Source organism: Polypterus senegalus, chromosome 6, assembly GCF_016835505.1.
Source record: "Polypterus senegalus isolate Bchr_013 chromosome 6, ASM1683550v1, whole genome shotgun sequence".
NCBI lineage: Eukaryota > Metazoa > Chordata > Cladistia > Polypteriformes > Polypteridae > Polypterus > Polypterus senegalus.
Window position 1 is genome coordinate 5,273,348 of NC_053159.1, and position 19,868 is coordinate 5,293,215.

Genomic DNA, 19,868 nt, shown 5'->3' on the forward strand with positions numbered 1-19,868 from the left:
TAGATAGATAGATAGATAGATAGAGTGAAAGGTACTATATAAAGATAGATAGATAGATAGATAGATAGATAGATAGATAGATAGATAGATAGAATGAAAGGCACTATATAATAGATAGATAGATAGAGTGAAAGGCACTATATAATAGATAGATTGATAGATAGATAGAGTGAAAGGCACTATATGATAGATAGATAGATAGATAGATAGATAGATAGATAGAATGAAAGGCATTATATAATGATAGATAGATAGATAGATAGATAGATAGATAGAATGAAAGGCACTATATAATAGATAGATAGATAGATAGATAGATAGATAGATAGATAGATAGATAGATAGATAGATAGAGTGAAAGGCACTATATAATAGATAGATAGATAGATAGATAGATAGATAGATAGATAGATAGATTGGCACTATATAATGATAGATATAATAAAAGATAGATAGAGTGAAGGAACTATATAATGAAAGATAGATAGATAGATAAATAGATAGGAAAGGCACTATATAATAGATAGAAAATCTTTATTTTCCACAGGCTTTTTACAGACGCTCAGTAATAAATTTAAATAAATAAATAAATAATGTTATTATGTTATGACAAACAACAAACCCCTAATTATAATTTATAGAGTTATAAGTTTTCATTTAAGAAGCCACACCTGTAATGCTTTCCTAATTAAAAAAACAATGTGGTACAGATACCCAACAACTCTGCCCTGGATTAGTGGGTTAGGAAAGTGGATGAATGGAATGCTATCGGAACAAATATATTTCTTCATTTCTCTGATAATAATAATAATAATAATAATAATAATAATAATAATCTGCTTGATCCAGTTAAAGTAAGACCCTCAGATTCTCAAATTGTGACGTGGAACGAATTTTCGCGTCGCTTCATTCGGTCGGAAGATTTTGGCTGCGCGCACACGGACTCTGCACTTCCGCTGTCTGTGCTGGTCCGCTATATTTCTGACAACTCTGTAGAGTTTAACAAGTAAAACAAAAAACAAGTTTATTTTTATAAAATAAGCATTTCCTTGTGCATCGTATTGGAAGCGTTTCAGCAGAGCGAGACTGGAGTGTCGTTTAAGAGGTTCTGCATTCTTTAGTGCCGATTATGGTTTAACCAGCGGCACTTTGTTGAGCGACAGCAGGTAAGAATCAAAGAAAAAAAGAACGGCTTCGTGTCGCTTGTGTCTTCACGCTGTGTCCAGCACGTTCGCGGTGTTTATTGCCGATATTAATTTGCACAGGTAGCAGGTGTTACTCGGGGGTTGTTTCTGAACGGTTTTAATGGACGTAATCCGATACGCGTGTTCCACGTACGAACACAAACGTACACATATCTTCAGGTCCAGCGAGCCCCCCGTTGAACGGCGGCGATATTAATAACCTTGTAAACCTGTAAGGCATGACGTGCTGTGTGGCGAACGGCTCGTGTACTGTTTGGGAGGGGCACACCGTGTGGGCAGTCACAGGGATTGGCAGCAGTTGTTCTTTACCTCCACGTAGGTACAGCATGGCCAGTGAGGTCCTCACCGGTGCCGTTTGGTTTGTGAGTTGAAGCGGAGAGCAGAGGCCGCCTGTGTCGGGCACATTTGGAGTTTTTAAGGCTGCTTGCTGCGTGTTTTTGGGGACTGGAGGAGGCGGCAGAGACGCAGGCTGCACGTTTTCCTTTTCTTTTGCTTCCTGATGGACTTTTGTACACTTTTGCCCATCAATCCCAGTTTACAGTTTTATGTATTTTGGCAGAACTGGGAAGTGCTGTGAAGGACTCAAAGTCTTCAGAGGTTTCACTTTTTACATATTTTGTTGTGTGGTCATCTTGTGCTAAAGTCATTTCAAATCATTTTTGTCCCTTTATCAAGCAACACTCGGTATCATCCAGAATGACAAAGTGATACGTATTTAAAATGTAGAACGCAGGTATTCAGACCCTTTACTCCACTGAAGCCCCACAACTGGATTTGGGGATCTTTCTGCCATTCTTCTAAGCAGATCTTCTCGACGTCAGTCAGGATGAATGGCCCTGGACAGCAATTTTCAGGTCTCCCCAGAGATGCAAATTTATTAAAAGTAAAAACCCGAAATCTCACACCGACAAAAGAATTCCGCTCCTCTGCTGTGACGCTAGACATTTGGCTCAGGTGGGTCCCATTTCTACTGGTCATGGAGATGTTTCTACACCTTGTTTGTGCTCAATCCGGCTGACTGGACTGATTAGGAACGGCGCACAGCAGTGCGGCCTATAGAGGGGTCCACCAGGTGGGCACAAACCAAACTATGAGGTCCAAGGAGCTGCCTGCAGAGCTCCGAGCCAGAAAGGTGTTGAGGCTCATATCTGGAGAGGTTCTCCAGAGCACAGCAGCCTCTCTAATTAATAATCATAAAAACTTTAAATTTATGGAGCAATTTGCCTCACTGCTCAAAGCGCTTCAGTGAGTGGGGAGCCACCAACCACCACTGATGTGCATCACCCACCTGAGTGATGTGATGGCATCCATTTTTGTGCCAGTCTGCTCACCACACCTGAGCTGTTAGATGGTGAAGTGGTGAGAGAGATTGTTGATAAGAGACGGGATGATCAGGGGGCCAGAATGACCAGGCTATGGTGGTCTCGATGATGCAATATACACTTACTGGCCACTTTATTAGGTACACCTTGGTAGTCCCGGGTTGGACTCCCTTTTACCTTCAGAACTGCTGTATTTCATCATGGCGTCGATTCAGGAAGATGCTGGAATTGTTCCTCCGGGATTTTTGGTTCCAGTTGACATGACTGCATCACACAGTTGCTGCAGATCCATGATGTGAATCTCCCGTTCCACCACATCCCAAAGATGCTCTGCTGGACTGAGATTTGGTGACTGTGGAGGCCATTTGAGTCCAGTGAGCTCATGGCCAAGTGCAAGAAATCAGTTTGAGATGATCTGAGCTTTGTGACATGGTGCGTTATCCTGCTGGAAGTGGCCATCAGAAGATGGTGGTCATAAAGGGATGGACATGTTTAGCAACAATACTCAGGTTTATGCAATGCTCAGTTGGCACTAAGGGGCCCAAAGTGTGCCAAGAAAATATCCCACACACCACCAGCCTGAAGCGATACAAGGCAGGATGGATCCCTGCTTTCATGTTGTTGACGCCATACTCTGACCCCACCATCTTACGCCTTGCGTGATGAAGGGGCCTCGAAAGCTTGCATTTGTAACCTATTGGCTTGGCCAATAAACGGGTCCTTTCACCCTACTTTCTCCTACCATCTGAATGTCACAGCAGAAACCGAGACTCCTCAGACCAGGGAACTTTTTTTCTCTCTTCTGTTGTCCTATTTTGGTGTGAATTGTAGCCTCAGTTGCCTGTTCTTAGCTGACAGGAGTGGCACCCGGTGGGGTCTCCTGCTGCTGTAGCCCACCTGCTTCAGGGTTCAATGCGTTGTGTGTTCAGAGCTGCTCTTCTGCCCACCTCAGTCGTCACGAGTGCTGCTTTGAGTTCCTGTCCCCTTTCTATCCGCTCACACCAGTCTGGCCATTCTCCTCTGACCTCTGGCATCAACAACACATCTTCACCCACTGGGTGTTTTTCCCTTTTTCAGGCCCTTCTCTGTAAACCCTAGGGGTTGGTGGAGTGTGAAAATCCCAGTAGATCAGCAAACCAGCCCGTCTGGCGCCAACAACCTGCCACGTTCAAAGTCACTTCAGTCACCTTTCTTGCCCATTCTGATGCTCAGTTTGAACTTCAGCAGGTGGTCTTGCCAATGTCTACAGGCTAAGATGCACTGAGTTGCTGCCGTGTGATTGGCTGATTGGATATTGGCGCTGACAAGCAGTTGAGCATGTGGACCTTATAAAATGGCCGGCGAGTGTCCCCTGATTTATACTCGAACATTTTTTCTGATGTGCTGCTTTGAGCTCTGCCTTCACGAAGCGTTGGATTGGTTTAGAAATGTGCCATTCACCGAGTTGTTCCCACCTACTTCTAAGCACAGCGCACCCCTGGTTGTCTGCTGTCGTGTTTATTGGACGTCTGGCTTCAGTGAGACTGCATTTGGGGTAAACCTCTGAACCCAATCATTGCGACACATTTGACCAAATGGAGGATATCATTTAGGGGGCAAATACTTTTACACTTTATTGTATCTGTGCTTCTAAGTGACTGTGGGAATGTGATGGGTGTTTTCAAAAGAAGGACCCTATACAAAATAAAAATTAAAAAAAAAAGTTGATCTGCCCCATGGCACACCATGTGGCACTGCAGGAAGCAAATAGGAAAGACTGACAGTCAGTCCAAACAGGCCATGGTCGGTCATTTTCTAACCCACTTAGGGTATCTGCTGGAGCCAATCCCAGTTAGCACATGTCGCATGGCTGGAATAAACCCTGGACAGGGCGCCAGTCCATCACAGGGCAAACACACACCAAGACCAGTTTAGTGCCGCCAGTTCATCTAACCTGCGTGTCTTTGGACTGTGGGAGGAAGCCCACACCAACATGGTGAGAACACGCTGTCACACACGTGCCATTGGGAGGCAGCAAAAGGGCCTGAATACTAGTAGTAGTAGTAGTAGTACCACGCCAGACCAGGGGGTGGCGAGCTGCACAGACTTTCTCTCTTAATCCTCTCCAGACCATCCACGGGAAATCCCGCTAGGCCATGGTGCCAATGATGACGCCACTCCCGGTATTGGTGCCTTTGAAGACGCCACTTCTGGATCTGGTCCCTGATGACGCCACTTCTGGGTCTGGTCCTTGATGATGCCACTTCTGGGTCTGGTCCCCGATGATGCCACTTCTGTCCCAGCCTTTAAAGCCGCCATATTTGCACTCTTAGATCAGATCTTTTTTTGGAGTCCAACCAGTGAACAACTTGACCATAATGCCCATTTGCAGCCAAGGCATGATGATACGGGTGGCTGCTCCAAACCTTATTGATGTCTGTGGACTGTTAACTGTGACAACGCAGACTCCACACAGGGGGGGACCTGGGGACGTAGATCCTGTTCTGCCCAGCACTACCAGGGTGCCACCATGCTACCCTTACAGAACTGACTTGTGCCATCACTTCATTGTCAGTCAGTCATTTTCTAACCCGCAGGGTCCGGGGGTCTGCTGCAGCCAATCCCAGTTAGCACAGGTGGCATGGCAGGAATAAACCCTGGACAGGGCACCAGTCCATCACAGGGCAAACACACACCAAGGCCAGTTTAGTGCTGCCAGTTCATCTAACCTGCGTGTCTTTGGACTGTGGGAGGAAGCCCACACCAACATGGTGAGAACACTCTGTCATACATGTGCCATTGGGAGGCAACAAAAGGGCCTGAATACTAGTAGTAGTAGTAGTACCACGTCAGACCAGGCGGTGGCGAGCTGCACGGACTTTCTCTCTTAATCCTCTGCAGACCATCCACAGGAAATCCCGCTTGGTCCCGGTGCCAATGATGACGCTACTCCTGGTATTGGCGCCTTTGAAGACAACACTTCCGGGTCTGGTCCCCGATGATGTCACTTCCTGGTCCAGCCTTTAAAGCTGCCATATTTGTACTCTTATATCAGATCTGTTTTTGGACTCCAACCGGTGAACAACTCGACCAAAATACCCATTTGCAGCCAAGACATGATAATACGGGTGGCTGCCCCAAACCTTATTGATGTCTGTGGACTGTTAACTGTGACAACGCAGACTCCACACAAGGGGGGACCTGGGGACGTGGATCCTGTTCTGCCCAGCACTACCAGGTGTGCCACCATGCTACCCTTGTAGAACTGACTTGTGCCATCACTTCATTGTCAGTCAGTCATTTTCTAACCCACAGGGTCCTGGGGGTCTGCTGGAGCCTATCCCAGTTAGCATAGGGCACAAGGCAGGAACAAACCCTGGGCAGGATGCCAGTCCATTGTAGGGTGAACACACCACACACACACATACGCCAGGGCCAATTAGTATTGCCAGTCCACTTAAGCTGCATGTTTTTTTGACTATGTGAGGAAACCCATGCAGACACGGGTGAGAACACGCAAAATCCACAAACGAAGACTCGCCACACAAACGCAGCCCCCACTCTACCCCTGCGCCACCCTGCCTGCTCATCTGCCACTGCAATTAATTTTCAGTCATTTGTGCGTAGCTGGAAGCGAGTAGCTAAGATGAGTGGTGGGTTTCCAAGTGGCTCCTGTGCGTCCGTCCCCTGTTTCTGACCATTTACGTTAAACTCCCACCCAAGTGGCTGCTGGGAACGGTGGAGTCTGCTGCTTGTCATACCCTTCCCTGAGAAAAGAGGCTGCCAACAATATGCGATCAAATGATTTCCCACTCTTGTTTTGCTGTCATGTAGCCTCCCTTTGTGTAATTGGGAAGGTGACCTCCAGTATTTGGGATGTTTTCCTGGCTTTTGAGTCGTGTTTGGACGAGCGCGGCGTTGGCCGCAATTAGAAGCCATTTGTGGCAGACGCTCTGTTTTTTAATAACAGCACAGAAAGCGGCTTTACATAATAAAGCAGACGTCTGGCGCAAATGACAGCTTGTCACAGCAGTGAAACAAATCGCCTCAACTTCAAAAATCTCTCCGTTTCGTTCATAATTATAGCGTTGGGTCCATGGAAAAACGCATTAACTCGGTGGGAAGTTTTGTCGCGGCTGAACAGGTGCGGGGAATCGCATTACGCTGGAAAACCTCAAATATGCGTTTGGGGGCTGTGGACGCTGAGTTTTATTTTCTTTTTTTTAATACAACAGTAAAAATTCAGACGCCCTCGGAACCAAGTTAGCTGTAACGCGTCAGTGATTATTTACCGCTGTGATCTTCCTGATCATCAAATGGGTCATTACGGTAGTAACCGACGAGAAGAATTCCTAATTATTTACAGAATGATGGGATCTGAGGGGTCCTCTAGAGCGCTTCTGTCTCTTGAACGATTTGGCACCTCGTCATCTCCTAACAGGCTGACTTTTTTGAGTTTGGTGTTTTTTCCGTCCAGCCGTTTTAACTCTAGACCGTCCTCGAGAAACTGTGACACACCCACACACACCCATCATCACGATATCAGGGGACCCTAAAAACGTCAAAAACCGGAGATCGAAAATTTTTGATGAGTCTGCCCTCGGCGGGACCCTCCTCACTCACTCACTCACTCACGCGCCTGCCTCGGGGCGTATCTTACCTCCGCTTAGCTAGCAAACGAGAAAACTACTTCGCGGGTTTTTTTCTAGAACATTCCAGTTAATTTTGCAACTTCTCCCATCATAGTTTGCTTGCGGTACTGATTTACTTACACGAATCTGAGAGAGACGCAGCGGGCTGAGAGTAGGGGACCCCCCTCAGTTACGCACCAACCTCGGGGCGTATCTTACATCCACTTGGCTAGCGAACGAGAGAACTGCTTCACAGATTTAGATCTTTTTTTATTTTCTCTTCTAGAATTTGCTTGAACATTCCGGTTGATTGTGTGACTTCTCTCATTGCACATTTTCACAGTTTGTTTTGCGGCACCGATTTATCTGCATGAATCCGAGAGAGACTGTTCTCCTCTAGGGGTTGCTAGCTCCCTAGCTTGAATAACTTCTTCTTAATTGCGTCATTTTAAGTAACTGAAACTATCTTCTTCTATCATACGCTACCGTGACTGTTTGTTTGTCTGTCCGGGATTTTAAATCGCCTGTAGCTCGCAAACCGTGTCACCGATTGACCTAAAATTCGGTACACATATACTACGTGATGTCTACTATCCGCTTTCGGGGTGATGATATTTATTACTCTTTTTATTTTATATTGTAGAATCAATTTTCGGCAGGGCGGCCGTGCGGCGCACGTGTATGGGTGCCGTTCTCATTCCCTACCACCTCCGCAGACACTTCCCCTACCTCTTCATATCTAAAATCATTCTTAAGGCAGATTGAAGTGAAAAATTAAGAAAAACGTACTAAGTAATTGGAACACAAAAACTAACGTAATGAGTTTTAACCTGAAAAGATGCCTACGGAAGAAGAGAAGCCGCAGGCCGCTAGGGTGGAGAAAAGAAGAGTAGCTCAGGAATCGGCAAACGCATCGACCTCTGAGCGAACGAATGATAAACGGACCGAGAAAGAGGATGAGAACTAGGAATGCTCAAGTCGAGTGTAACGTGCAGTGCGCCGTTACTGGTATAGATGTAATGTAAAAAGGCGATATCCCTCCCATAGTGATACAGCGGTAAGAAATCACATAAGAGAAAATAACTTCGCTTTCTTTAATGACGATTTACGTGGCGTTACAAACGAAGGAAGCCAAATGGCAAGACAATTACCCAGGTGGGATCTCGATGTATACGGTCTGCCATTTTTCGTCGCTGCGATGGAAGGATTTTCAGGACGGATGACGTTATCTCCCATCCGTCCGCCGTCTTCGTGGTGTTTGGCTGCTGTCCAAGTGTTTTAGAGTGTTTTCTCCACGTGTCACCCCTTACTTGGGTTCCAAACAAGGCAAGGAGAGGATTCCATGTCATCTCTAACGTACAGGAATAGTCCAATGCCCATTTTCGTAGTTGTACCTTTCTTTTCTTCAAATGCTTGCCTAGCACTTCTAAATGCTGAGAGCCCCTGTGTGCTAACTTTGGCCTGACCTGTACATGTGAGTGGATTTATACAATAATTTTTGTACAGAGCACAGTGACATTAAACTTGTATTCTGATTACAGAGACGCAGCGGGCTGAGGCCCTCCTCGCTCACGCGCCTGCCTCCGGGCGTATCTTACCTCTGCTTAGCTAGCGAACGACAGAACTGCTTCACGGATTTAGATCGGGCTTTTTTTCTAGAATTTGCTTGAACATTCCGGTTGATTTTGCGACTTCTCTTCTCGCGTTAAGAATCATAGTTCGCTTGCAGGAGTGATGTATTCGTGCTAATCCGAGACAGAGGCTGTGGGCCGAGAGGAGGTGGAAGCGTGACGTCAGGGGTAGAGAGCCAGACGGGGCCCTCCTCGCTGTCCTGTGTCGCTTCTTTCTACACGGACAAAGCTGCTGGAGATGGCTAGTAAATAAATAAAAGTAAATGCAGAACTACTTCACGGATTTAGATCTTTTTTTTTTCTTGTAGAATTTGCTTGAACGTTCCGGTTGATTTTGCGACTTCTCTCATCGTGGTAAGAATCCCAGTTCCCTTGCAGGAGCGATCTATTCGTAATAATCCGAGACAGAGGGTGCGGGCCGAGGGGAGGGTAAAGCGTGACATCAGGAGTGGGGAGCCGGACGGGGGTCCTCCTCGCTGTCCTGTTTCACTACCACACCACTAGTATCCGAGTATACGAGAAAGTCGAGGGGAGACCCCTCCCGATTTGTATATTTCCAGACGTGACCGTTTTGTCACTTAGCCGCATGGCGTGGTGCAGTCTTGGCTCAGCGTGGTGTCGCACTTGCACTTAACAAACTCTGATATTTACATCCTGGTAATTTAGTTAGTTCTTAAAGCATCAACTGTCGGCCTGAGTTGTCGGATTTTCAGAAATCGAGAGGCGTGCTTTTTGTTTTTTCCGCCAGATTGACTGCGGGCCATCAGCTCGAGGCCTGCATGTTGTGTCTGCCATTGTTGTGCGTTGTCTACTTGAGCAAAGTAACCCAAGTGACATTTAAAAGTAATTTGTTTCGATGTCTTTTTATTTAATTGACATTTATATACAGTAATTTGTATTAAGCAAGTAAAAGGGCAAAGCAAAAATCTGCAACGTAAGATCCCACGAAGCAGACGGCTCCATCTTGTATTCTGAGGCTTCAGTCGAAGTTCTTCTCGTCTTTGTGGCTTCATTCAATGTCACATTTCTGTGCTTTTTTTTTTTTTTTTTTTTCCCCACCATGGATGCCAGTCTGGGGACGCGAATTACTGAATTATTCATAATGAATCCTCACATTGAAGATTATTTCAAAGCAGAATTAAATGGTGTTGAAATCGCGTTTATGGTTACTTTGAATAATGAGAACTTCTCAAACGCTCTTTAGACGTTAGTACCTTTTTGTTTTGTATTCAGAGTGCGCTTCTTTAATGCTTTGGAAAAAGAAGAACGCGTTTGTAAGAAGACTTCGTGTTGTTTTGATCTGTCTGTCCATTTTCCAACCTGCTGATGCAGTTACTATTTTATTTTTGTAATAATTAAAATTTACCCAGGGTGGGTGTTTTTATTAGGGTGGCACAGTGGGTAGCGCTGCTGCCTTGCAATTAGGAGACCCGTGTTTGCTTTCTGGGTCCTCCCTGCGTGGAGTTTGCATGTTCTCCCCGTGTCTGAAGACATGCAGGTTAGGTGCACTGGCGATTCTAAATTGTCCCTGGTGTGTGTGTGTGCCCTGCGGTGGACTGGCGCCCTGCCTGGAGTTTGTTTCCTGCCTTGTGCCCTGTATTGGCTGGGATTGGCTTCAGCAGACCCCCGTGACCCTGTGTTAGGATATAGCGGGTTGGATGATGGATGGATGGGTCTTTTTATTTTGGTGCATTCACATTGTGGCTGGGTGCAGGAATGACCGGTCACAGAACAAATGAAAACTTGGGACACTAGCCGGGTCGTCCCGTTTAATTAAAGCAGTCCTCTTGGCGTCGCTGTAACTGGCAAAACCGCAAAAGTATTGGGGGTCTTTGGTGCAGAATAAGAGGTCAGTCACTGGAGCTCCGTCCGGTGGGTCGCTTAGAATGCAAAAGACGCCTCCTCTGGGTAGCCGTACACCGTCGGGCCGAAGTTTGAGAACACCTCAGTTTTTCTTCAAATGTAATCAGTTGAAATGCAATAAATGACCTAAAATGGGAGAAAAGGTAAGCAATAAACTGGCAGAGGTTTAAATTTAAAGTTTAGGTTAACAAAAACTGAAGAAAAGGAAATGTCAGAATATTACAAATAGTGTTGGTTACAACCTGCTGATGTTCTGCAGTAACTCAAGTCAATGATGACCTGCAAGTTGAAGCAAACGATTAGCACAGGCGTCTCCACTTCTGGAGCTGGTGGATGTTAGAGACCTTTGGCTCCTCCACCTTCTGTTTGAGGATGCCCCCCCACAGATGCTCAATAGGGTTTAGGTCTGGAGACCTGCTTGGCCAGTCCAGCACCTTTACCCTCAGTGGTCGTCTTGGCAGTGTTTTTGGGGTCGTTATGTTCAGTTTCCGAAGGGAGGAGATCACGCTCTGCTACAGTATGTCACAGTACACGTTGGCATTCACGGTTCTCTCAATGAAGTGTAGCTCCCCAGTGCCAGCGGCACTCATGCAGATCCAAACCATGACACTCCCACCCACCCCCATGCTTGACTGTAGGCAAGACTCGCTTGTCTTTGTACTCCTCACCTGGTTGCCGCCACACTTGCTTGACACCATCTGAACCAAATAGGTTTGTCAGATCACAGGACGTGGTTCCAGTAATCCATGTCCTTAGTCTGCTTGTCTTTCTTGTGCATCATCTTCAGAAGAGGCTTCCTTCTGGGACGACAGCCATGCAGACCAATTTGACGCCGTGTGCGGCGGGCGTGTGGTCTGAGAACTGACAAGCTGAATAACCTCTCATGTGTCTGTTTTCAAAAGACAACCTCTGGAGATGACGCTGAGCACGTGCACTCAACTTCTTTGGTTGACCATGGCAAGGCCTGTTCTGAGTGGAAGAACCTGTCCTGTTAAACCTGTCGCTGTATGGTCTCGGCCACCGTGCTGCGGCTCACTTTCAGGGGGTTGGCAATCTTCTTATAGCCTCGGCCGTCTTTATGTAGAGCAACAATTCTCTTTTTCAGGTCCTCGGAGAGTTCTTTGCTATAAGGTGCCATGTTGAACTTCCAGTGACCAGTATGAGAGAGTGTGAGAGCGAGAACACCAAATTTAACACACCTGAGACCTTGTAACACTAACGAGTCACATGACACCATGGAGGGAAAATGGCTAATTGGGCACAATTTGGACATTTGTCACTTAGGGGTGTACTCACTTTTGTTGCCAGCGGTTTAGACATTAATGGCTGTGTGTTGTTATTTTGAGGGGACAGCAAATTTACACTGTGATACAAGCTGTACATGGACCAAAGTGTCATATCTTCAGTGTGGTCCCATGAAAAGACAGAATAAAATATTTACAAAAATGTGAGGGGTGTACTCACTTTTGTGAGATACTGTATATGTGAGAAAATGTAGCAACAGACAATTGAAAGGAAACGCCAGTGCAACGCGGCAATGCATGCAGTTGGCTGCTCTGAGCGAGATCAGACCTTGCTGTGTAACATGGATGTGAAATCATAGAGTAGGCAGGCTCCTACAACATGCAATAGTTTTTGTTGATTTGATATGTTAAACAATTGCTTTATATTCTTTTTTTTTTTAAGTTAGTTTTTGGAAAAATATTCAGCCCTGGGAGAAAAGAAACCAAAAAAAAAAATTTAGCCCTAAAAGAGTTAAAAGGACAAACCAGGGCCTTGAAATACCTGTGGCTGTGGACTGCTGCAGACGGGGAGAAAGTCGTATGGAGCGATGAATCCAAATTTGAAATCTTCGGTTCATCACTGATGCAGGGTGTTTTGTACGCCGTCGAGCTGGTGACAGGATGGCACCACAGTGTGTGACACCAGCTGTCAGACGTGGAAGAGGATGTGTGATGGTCTGAGAGTTGGTGACCCTCACAGAGTGACCGGCATTCTGAATCGGAAGGGTCACCGCGGTTTGGCTGTTATACAGCAAAAGGTGCAGGCTACTTTGATGAATCCAAAGTTTGAATAATATTTGTATATGTAATGACTCCTTGACTTGTTTTATTATTTGCCATTATTTATTTGCTGTATGCCTTTGTTTCATGAAACATGAAGACATTTAACTGCGCATTTCCATAAAAACTTTTGACCGGTAGTGTATTCTACTGGCCACAAACTCATTCTGCCTCCTGCGCACTCCTAAAGCAGCTCCGAGATCGGAGGTCACAGACATGGCATTTAGTGAGCACTATGGTGGCATCTCCTACCTGCTTCGTCCCTGTGCTCATCCCTCTCTGCCTCGGGGATATCTCTTATGCCCACTGGTCCTGTGAGACCCGCTGGTGACCACACATCCAGGCAGATGGACTCTAGCAGCAGGATGCGTTGCTGTGTCTACAGTGTGGTGATCACGGAGCTGCCATTTCACTGGCTTCTCCAGGTTGTCTGGTCCTCCTCGGGCACTTTCAGGTGGACCCAGGTACACTACACTATTATTTCCATGGCACACCTGGGTAGCGCTCGTGGTGCCCCACTAAGCTGTGGCACACTGGCTGAAAACCACTGAACTAGAAAACAGCAGTGCACTGTGAGCATTCAAATTACCCATAAGCCATTGCGAACGTGTTGTACTGCATCAGCTTCTGTCCATTGTGGGTACCACGTCATCTTCAAATTGCCTTTTCTTTTTGATTCACGCTCATGAATGAACAACAAACTGCTAAGCAAACATGAGAGCGTCTGCTGGGATACCGCGGTCAATAACGGCCTTGTAGGGGACATTAAGATGGTCGGGCCTGTCCAGATGTACAATTGAATGCAGCAGGTCCAGCTCGTGGTCAGTGCATTCATTATTCTGTACTTCCATACAAGTTAAACCCCACTGCCTCAGGATTTTCTTCCGTCCTTCACAGTCGTTTTCTCCTTCATGGCTTCCCGGCCAGGTAAAGGGAAGGTCTCTGGGTCCAGCTGGGATGCCACCCAATCCATGACAGTCAAAATAGCTAAGAAACTGACAAGATGAAGTTATGTCCTCAGTAAGCAGTGAGGTCCAAGTGGCCGAGCTAAAGTGCAAACTTCGTGGCAAATTAAGGCTCTGGAGCGACTTGAGGTTGAGTGGTTCCGGTGGAACTGAGGTAACAATTCATTTGTGATACACAAATTCACTTTGGCTAAAAGTGTCCGCAGAATAAATATGTGTGCTGTTTTTAATCTTTCTGCTGTCACAAAGTACTAAGTCTACTCCGAGGTTAAAAAGCCATGACAGGCCGTGACAAAGTAATGAAATCCAGAGAGACGGCGTTGACGGCTAAAGTCTCAGAAGCAAAAGCAGAGCTCCTTACAGTAGCAACAAAAAAAATTAAATGAATATGGCCGAGAAAGCTGAGCCAGCAAGGAGGCAGAACAATAGAAAATCGATAGTTTGAGCTGTGGTGCAGGAGATCACGGCGCATACCAAGACAAACGATTGGTTAGTTTTAAATGCCAGCAAATCTCCGCTTCATGAGAAAAAAAAGAGGATCATTAATGTTAGAAAAGCCAACGACGAACGTCCAGGGGAGATGTAGAAATCTGTGGTAATGTCCAGGCTGCTTCCTGTGATGGTGGTTGTGTGGCTCGCACCCTGAGCTCAGGCCTTCCATCACTCGGTCAGATCTTCACCTGAGTCTCTCTTTTGTATCTTCTACTCCTTTTTAATGTTTGGTCTTTACAGTGCTGTGTTCTCCCAATTCCTTACATCTCAGTTTTTTGCACATTTTGTCAAGTGAATGGCTTCAGATCCGTAGACAAAATGTAACGTGTGCGGGGTTGTAGGGTACACCAGTACTGGAGCAGCATGGAGAAAAACAAATTTCAAAAGGGTACGGTACCAGCATTTCAGGATCTTTGGTAAAGGTCAGGTTTCCCCTCAGTCCCCTGCACCACTAACCCAACTTGCCATTCACTACTGTTGATGTGGAGAAACGAAGGGGTTTTGTAGACATCACAAAATGAAAACAACCAGCTTTGATGCAATCAGGACTTCATGGGGGACCCCCAAATATTCATCTGTCTTTCCTTTATTGCTTTGAATGTGATCATGTCTTCACGGGTTTGGTGATCTGGACTACATGTTTGACCCCCAGACTCCATCCATCCCCTATCTCCCCAAATTTTGCCACAATTTAGACTTCATAGGGGACAACTGTTTTGACGATCTTGACTTTACGGGGGACCCCCCAAAACACCCCCACTTATTGCTTCAAAGCAATCGGGACTTCATGGGGAACCACCAAACTCTCCCCCTTCACCATTTCTTTTGACGTGATCATAACTTCATGGGGTTCAACTGCGTAGGCAATGTGGACTTCATGGGGGATACCCAAGCTCTCATCTCTCTTTCTTCTATTGCTTTGATGTGACCATGGCTTCATGGGGGTTCAACTGCATGGTGGTCTGGACTTCACAGTTGACCCCCCAAACTCCAACCATCATCCTTCCCATTGCTTTGACGCGATAGGGACTTCACAGTGGACAGCTGCATAGGTGATCTTGACTACACGGGGGACCTCCAAACACCCCGACCACATTGCTTCACTGAGGACCCACAAACTGTTCCGCCTCCCCTTCAACATGATCAGGACTTCACAGGGCTGAGCTGTATAGGCGATCTGAACTTGATGTGGGACCCCCAAACCTCCCTCTCTCCCTTATTGCTTTGATGTGATCGTGACTTCACAGGGTTCAACTGCATAGGCAATCTGGACTGCACAGGGACCCCCACCCCCCCAAACCCTTGCTTTGTCACGATTGGGACTTCACAAGGCACAATTGCATAGACAATCTAGACTTCACAGTTGACCCCCAACCCTGGGCTGTGATCGGAACTTCACGGCAATTAGTATCTATCTATCTATCTAATAGGGAAGCAATGTGTAGTGTGGTGTACCAGGGAGGTTGGAGTAAGACAGCAGGGGGTTGGGGGGGGTTTGGAGTTGCTGGATCGTTTTGTTACCAGCACTGAAGCCTGAAAGCTGATAGCGATATGGAAGTCAACAGTTTTGTACCATTCCAACACTAAATCTATACTAATAAAAGGCAAAGCCCTCACTGACTCATCACTAATTCTCCAACTTCCCGTGTAGGTAGAAGGCTGAAATTTGGCAGACTCATTCCTTACAGCTTACTTACAAAAGTTAAGCAGGTTTCATTTCTACGTAATTCTATGTATAACGGTTGACAACATCCGCCATGTTAAATGTTTTTATTTATGGCCCCATCTTCACGAAATTTGGTAGGCTTTTTCCCTAAGCTAACCGAAATCGATCTACATACTTATTTCGGTGGTATGACGCCACTGTCAGCCACCATATTGAACTTTCCAACGAAAACGACGTGTCATGGTTGAGGGAGAGAGCTATCCTGACACCAAGAAATGAAATGACTACGGCTATAAACCACATTTTACTTCAAGAACTACCTTCACAACCGAAAACATATCAGTCTGTGGATTCAGTTGTAGAAGTGGAAGACGCGGTGCACTATCCAGTAGAGTTTCTCCACACTCTGAATCCTCCATGCACTCCTGAGCATAATCTAATTTTGAAGGTTGGGGCACCAATAATGTTACTGAGAAACACTTTGTAACGGCACGAGACTTCAGGTCACGTGTCTACAAAAGAACCTAATTGAGGCAACTATTTTTACTGGCAGTGGCTCAGGGGAGAGAGTTTTTATTCCTCGCATCCCCGTTATACCCTCTGATCTCCCATTTCAATTCAAGTGCCTCCAGTTTCCAGTAAGGCTCTGCTTCGCAATGACAATTAATAAGACTCAGGGACAAACTCTACAAAAGGTTGGCATTGATTTGAGGCAAGATTGCTTTTCACATGGCCAAATGTGCGTTGCATGCTCAAGAGTAAGCTCAGCGCACAGCTTGGTCATATTACAACCAGAGTGCCGAACTGACAATGTGGTATACAAAGAGATCCTTAACAAATAATTACTGGTATATTTTCCCTCAGTTTAAAAAGGTTTAATTTTCTTCTTAATAAAAATTTTAAGGTAGTACTTCGCCACTGTGAAGCGCGGGTATTTTGCTAGTGTGCAATAAATGGAACTGCACTCAAGTGTCCTCTTGAGGACAAACCCATTGCAATTCTCTCTCTCTCTCTCTCTCGTTTATATAATAACTTGAGGCGAGTCATGATCTTTGGAAGAGAGATCTTTGAGAGGCACTTTCACCTTCCACGAGACAGTCAAGTCATGTCATACTTCCAACCATCAGACACAAGTCCCGTGATATACATGCAATCTGAAAATTATTACTCTGTAAAATAACGGAACAGTGAAAAGAGATTGAATAGTGTTTGAGGATGTCTGGGGGACAAGAGAGACAAGGCAGTGACTTTTGAAGCGCTGCACATAATGCAGATCACGCGGCATGGGAGCAGCAGCAAGCCAGCAGCTGATTGAGCAAAGAGGAGGTAAAAAAAACAAATGTTATTTGCTTCCCATTGTATCACCGTTTAAGAGGGGTTTCGGAGGAGAGACCACGTCTCCTTGGGGTGCGTTCAGCCCCCTCATCACAACGGTGCATAGGCGTTAGGCGGGGGAAAGGCGAGCAGTGGGCAAAGCCCCCTAGTTTTCTTAAATATTTAATTATAAAGGACCATTGTTTATGTAATTTGAGCAACGGTTTTGCATTTCCCCTCCATCACTTAAGATATTGAAGATATTGAAGCCCTGGCCTGTGCAGGTTGAAAAGCCTGCTTCTTGAGTTAGGGGGGCGTCAGGCTAACTTGTACCGGTGTGGCTGTGGTAAGATGAGTGACATCTGCAGTTTGGTACTTTGTGGAGATCTCTGCAAATGTTTGGAGCCAATCGTCGTTTTTCATTTACATGGTTGGATGTGGTCAGCCAATCAGTGATAGAAGATATCATGGATCATCTCCTCAGCCCACATGTGTGCAGGTGGTATCCCATTGTAACGAAACTCATGGGACCATAAAAGTATTTCATTATAACGAATATGAGGAAAATACGTATGCTGTTCTGACCAGGGTTGCCTGGTGATTCGCCATCTCTTAACAGTGGTGGCGTGAGGACAGCACCGTAACTAATCTGCTGCATCTGAGAAACAGTAAACTGAGGGCAAAGTAATTGGTTGTCCTCCACGGGATCAGGTTTGCCCTGTAATGTGCTTGTCACACGATGTTTAGAACGTTAACACCGGGCTTTGACTTGCTCTTCCTCGCACTCTTCCTGGTCTGTCACAGCGGTGACTCCGAGCCGCTGGTGTTCTTCTAATCCGTAGTTGGCAGCTAAAGCAGGACGCGTGGCCGTGTCGCGGCTCCAATCTCATGTGCTTCATTGCTCCTGTTTCAAATGAATTCTTCAGTCTTCACCTGCCTTCTGTATACAGTGATAACATTCCTGTATTTTCATTGGAATCCTGTACTCTCCTTCCCGTTTCTCATGCAACTCTGCTACCCAAGCTTGACAATGCTTTTATAAATAAAATACAGAACTTCTTAAATTGCAAAAATAAAAAATATTTGATTTGAAAATGAGACGTTAGAGGTAACTTTTTCTATTCTAGAAATTCAGATATGAATACAGAATGAAACGAGACGTTAGATGAAGGTGCGATTCTGAATTGATGAGCCACAGCATGAAGTTATGGGAAAGAGTAATGGAAGCTCGGTTAAGAAGTGAGGTGATGATTAGTGAGCAGCAGGATGGTTTCATGCCAAGGAAGAGCACCACAGATGGAAATTTTGCTCTGACGATGTTGATGGAGAATTTTAGAGAAGGCCAGAAGGAGCTGCATTGCATCTTTGTGGACCTGGAGAAAGCAAATGACAGGGTGACAAGAGAGGAGTTGTGATATTGTATGAGGAAGTCGGGAATGGCAGAGAAGTACATAAGAGTTGTACAGAATATGTACGAGGGAAGTGTGGCAGTGGGTGAGGTCTGTGGTAGGAGTGACGAAGGTGGGATTACATCAGGGATCGGCTCTGAGCCCCTTTTTTTGCAGTGGTGATGGACAGGTTGACAGACGAGATTAGACAGGAGTCTCCATGGACTGTGATGTTTGCTGATGACATTGTGATCTGTAGCAAGAGTAGGGAGCAGGTTGAGGAGACCCTGGAGAGGTGGAGATATGAGAGGAGAGGAATGAAGGTCAGTAGGACCACCAAGACAGAATACATGTGTGTAAATGAGAAGGAGGTCATTGGAATGGTGAGGATGAGGGAGTAGAGTTGACGATGGTGGATGAGTTTAAATACTTAGATTCAACAGTACAGAGGAATGGGGATTGTGGAAGAGAAGTGAAGAAGAGAGTGCAGGCTGGGTGGAATGGGTGGATAAGAGTATCAGGAGTGATTTGTGACAGACAGGTATCAGCAAGAGTGAAAGGGAAGGTCTACAGGACGGTAGTTAAACCAGCTATGTTATATGGGTTGGAGACGGTGGCACAGGAGACAGAGCTGGAGGTGGCAGAGTGAAAGATGCTAAGATTTGCATTGGGTGTGATGAGGATGGCCAGGATTAGAAATGAGGACATTAGAGGGTCAGCTTAGGTGGGACGGGTAGGAGATAAAGTCAGAGAGGCGAGATTGCGTTTGTTTGGACATGTGCAGAGGAGAGATGAGGGGGATATTGGGAGAAGGATGCTAAGGATAGAGCTGCCATGGAAGAGGAGAAGAGGAAGGCCTAAGAGAAGGTTTATGGATGTGGTGAGGGAGGACATGCAGGTGATGGGTGTGACAGAGCAAGATGACGAGGATTGAAAGATATGGAAGAAGATGATCCGCTGTGGCAATCCCTAATGGGAGCAGCTGAAAGAAGAAGAAGTTTTTATTCATTCCGGAATCAACTTTTTCCAGGATTGTTAATTTTTCTTTCAGCCTAAACTGACACCATTTCTCACTTCGCAAATAAAACTTTGAGAAGCATTAGGAATCTTGAACAGTACGCTATCTGTACATGACACAGCTACCCACATGGACACTCGGTGGAGCCCTGACTCCGAATTCGGCTTTGTGTCGCGCCTGCACTCTTGCTGAGACCGGACATTTCGCAACAGACTGTCACGTTTGCTTGGTCTAACAAGAAAGAGACAAACTGTTGCAGGGTTCTTGAGACTCGGCAAAAAGTGTAAGCGAGTCCTTATGTGTTTTTTGCATCACATCATCTTCTTCGGTG

General features: G+C 45.9%; 1 protein-coding gene across 1 annotated transcript in view; it reads left to right on the forward strand.

Moving 5' to 3' along the window:
* The first annotated feature begins 914 nt into the window (after positions 1 to 914).
* ube2f (ubiquitin-conjugating enzyme E2F (putative)) overlaps positions 915 to 19,868 on the forward strand; it is a 149,937-nt gene continuing 130,983 nt past the window's right edge. Inside the window, exon 1 of the mRNA XM_039755316.1 lies at positions 915 to 1,166. The gene's annotated coding sequence lies outside the window, so the exon portion shown is untranslated. The remainder of the gene's footprint in view (positions 1,167 to 19,868) is intronic.